The sequence below is a fragment of the Triticum aestivum genome, chromosome 2B (genome assembly GCF_018294505.1).
Source record: "Triticum aestivum cultivar Chinese Spring chromosome 2B, IWGSC CS RefSeq v2.1, whole genome shotgun sequence".
Classification (NCBI taxonomy): domain Eukaryota; kingdom Viridiplantae; phylum Streptophyta; class Magnoliopsida; order Poales; family Poaceae; genus Triticum; species Triticum aestivum.
The window spans coordinates 418,934,211-418,938,287 of NC_057798.1; positions in this window are offsets into that span (position 1 = coordinate 418,934,211).

The following is a 4,077-nucleotide window of genomic DNA, read 5'->3' on the forward strand; positions in this document are numbered from 1 at the left end:
AGTGGTGTTATGTGAACGTCGACTACATGACACTTCACCATTATTTGAGCCTAGAGGAAGGCATGGGGAAGTAATAAGTAGATGATGGGTTGCTAGAGTGACAGAAGCTTAAACCCTAGTTTATGCATTGCTTCGTTAGGGGCTGATTTGGATCCATATGTTTAATGATGTGGTTAGGTTTACCTTAATACTTCTTTTGTAGTTGCGGACGCTTGCAATAGGGGTTAATCATAAGTAGGATGCTTGTCCAAGAAAGGGCAGTACCCAAGTGCCGGTCCACCCACATATCAAATTATCAAAGTACCGAACGCGAATCATATGAACGTGATGAAAACTAGCTTGACGATAATTCCCATGTGTCCTCGGGAGCTCCTTTCTCATTATTAGAAATTGTACAGGCTTATCCTTTGCTACATAAAGGATTGGGCCACCTTGCTTCACTTTATTTACTTTATTTACTTGTTACTCGTTACCATTTATCTTATCACAAAACTATCTATCACCTACAATTTCAGTGCTTGCAGAGAAAACCTTACTGAAAACCGCTCATCATCTCCTTCTGCTCCTCGTTGGGTTCGACACTCTTACTTATCGAAAGGACTACGATTGATCCCCTACACTTGTGGGTCATCAAGACTCTTTTCTGGTGCCGTTGCCAGGGAGTGTAGCGCTTTTGGTGAGTGGAACTTGGTAAGGAAACATTTATATAGTGTGCTGAAATTTTCTGTTACTTCTCACTATGGAAACTAATACTTTGAGGGGCTTGTTTGGGGTATCTTCACCCCAACCAGAAGAGAAAAGAGTTGCTCCTCAGCCTACTGAACTTTATGAAAATATTTACTTTGAGATTCCTTCGAGTATGATAGATAAACTGCTAGCTAATCCATTTGCAGGAGACGGAACATTGTGTCCCGATTTACACCTTATCTTTGTGGATGAAGTTTGTGGATTATTTAAGCTTGCAGGTATTCCCGATGATGTTGTCAAAAGGAAGGTCTTCCCTTTATCTTTGAAGGGAGATGCATTGACATGGTATAGGCTATGTGATGATACGGGATCTTGGAATTATAAGCGATTGAAGTTGGAATTTCACCAGAAGTTTTATCCTATGCATCTTGTTCATCGTGATCGTAATTACATATATAATTTCTGGCATCGCGAAGGAGAAAGCATCGCTCAAGCTTGGAGGAGTCTTAAGTCAATGTTATATTCATGCCCCAATCATGAGCTCTCTCGGGAAATGATTATTCATAATTTTTATGCTCGGCTTTCTCTTGATAATCGCAACCTGCTCGATACTTCCTGTGCTGGTTCTTATATGCTGAAGACTATTGATTTCAAATGAGACTTATTGTAAAGAATTAAACACAACTCTGAAGATTGGGGTTCCGACGATGGTAAGGAGTCAGGTATGACACCTAAGTTCGATTGTGTTAAATCTTTTATGGATACCGATGCTTTCCGTGGATTTAGCTCTAAGTATGGACTTGACTCTGAGATAGTAGCTTCTTTCTGTGAATCTTTTGCTACTCACGTTGATCTCCCTAAAGAGAAGTGGTTTAAATATAATTCTCCTGTTGAAGTGAAAGTAGTTGCACCTATTACAGTCGAAGAAAAGACTATTACCTATAGTGATCCTATTGGTCCTACTGCTTATGTTGAAAAACCTCCTTTTCCTGTTAGGATAAAGGATCATGCTAAGGCTTCGACTGTTGTTCGTAAGAGTAATACTAGGACTTATACACCTCCTGAGCAAATTAATGTTGAACCTAGTATTGCTATGGTTCAATATCTCTTGGATGAGGATTTAGATGGGCATGTTATTTCTTTCTGTGGTGAGACTGCCAATATTGCTAGACCTGATACTAAGACACTTAGTCCTGTCGTAGGCATGCCTGTTATTTCTGTTAAAATAGGAGATCATTGTTATCATGGCTTATGTGATTTTGGGTGCTAGTGCTAGTGCAATACCTTATACTTTATATCAAGAAATTATGCATGACATTGCACCCATTGAATTAGAAGACATTGATGTTACTATCAAGCTTGCTAATAGGGATACCATTAAACCCTTTGGGATTGTTAGAGATGTTGAAGTTTTGTGTGGGAAGGTTAAATACCCTGTTGATTTTCTTGTTCTTGGTTCCCCACAAGATGATTTTTGTCCCATTATTTTTGGTAGACCCTTCTTGAATATAGCTAGTGCTAAGATTAATCGTGAAAAGAATATTGTCACTGTTGGCATAGATGGCATGTTTCATGAGTTTAACTCTGCTAAGTTTAGTAGACAACCTCGTGATAGGGAACCACCTAGCAAGGATGAAATTATTGGTCTTGCTTCCATTGCTGTTCCTCCAACTGATCTGTTAGAACAATATTTGCGTGACCATGAAAACGATATGTTTATGAAGGAAAGGGAGGAAATAGGTGAAGTGTTCCTTAAACAAGAACCTATGCTGAAACATAACCTTCCCGTTGAAATTCTTGGGGATCCCCCTCCACCCAAGGGTGATCCCGTGTTTGAACTCAAACCATTACCTGATAATCTTAAGTATGCTTATCTTGATGAAAAAGAAATATATCCTGTTATTATTAGTGCTAACCTTTCAGAGAAGGAAGAAGAAAGATTATTGCAAACTCTGAAGAAGCACCGAGCTGCTATTGGATATACTCTGGATGATCTTAAGGGCATTAGTCCCACATTATGTCAATACAAAATTACATTGGAGGACGATGCGAAACCAGTTAGAGATCCTCAAAGACGATTAATCCCAAGATGATGGAAGTGGTAAGAAAGGAGATACTAAAGCTCCTTGAGACAAGTATTATTTATCCCGTTGCTGATAGTGAATGGGTAAGCCTTGTTCATTGTGTTCCTAAAAAGGGAGGTATTACCATTGTTCCTAATGATAAAGATGAATTGATCCCGCCAAGAAGTATTACAGGTTATAGGATGGTAATTGATTTCCGTAAATTAAATAAAGCTACTAAGAAAGATCATTACCCCTTACCTTTTATTGATTAAATGCTAGAAAGACTATCTAAACACACACATTTCTGCTTTCTAGATGGTTATTCTAGTTTCTCTCAGATACGTGTGTCAGCGAAGGATCAATCTAAAACTACTTTTACTTGTCCTTTTGGTACTTTTGCTTATAGACGTATGCCTTTTGGTTTATGTAATGCACCTGCTACCTTTCAAAGATGCATGATGGCTATATTCTTTGATTTTTGTGAAAATATTTGTGAGGTATTCATGGATGACTTCTCCGTCTATGGATCCTCTTTTGATGATTGTTTGAGCAACCTTGATCGAGTTTTGCAGAGATGCGAAGACACTACTCTCGTCTTGAATTGAGAAAAGTGTCACTTTATGGTTAATGAAGGCATTGTCTTGGGGCACAAGATCTTCAAGAGAGATATTGAAGTTGATAAAGCCAAAGTTGATGCTATTGAAAAGATGCCATGTCCCAAGGACATAAAAGGTATAAGAAGTTTCCTTGGTCACGCCGGTTTTTATAGGAGGTTCATTAAGGACTTTTCTAAAATCTCTAGGCCTCTGACTAATTTATTGCAAAAAGATATTCCTTTTGTCTTTGATAATGATTGTGTAGAAGCATTTGAAATTTAAACCTATAAGGTTGCTAGCCAACTTGCCTCCACGAAGCTCCCCCAATTGGGGCTTCGTTGGCTGTTCGATCTGCCTTCTAAAGCATCTAAGCCGTTGGATCTTCAGAGCAGTAAAAACCAATTTTCACCTCACGGTTATTTCGCTGTCCAAAGACGGGTGGGCCCGTGCCATGCATTCATTGGCTGGGTTGCCCATTTTACCGTGCAAAAAGCTCAGCCCAAATCGCTCCGCACGCTCGCACCCAATCCCATCCTCTCCCCTTGTCGTCCCGCTCCACACCAGCCGCCACACAACCCTAACCCCTTTCCCCTCGATCCCCACAACCCCTCCCTCCTCCTCCTCGCTCCTCGCCATGGCTCCGCCCTAGGAGCCTCGCCATAGCCTCCTACTCCCCCTCCACCACCGTAGGCGCCATGGCCTCCTACCCCCCTCCACCACCGTAGGCT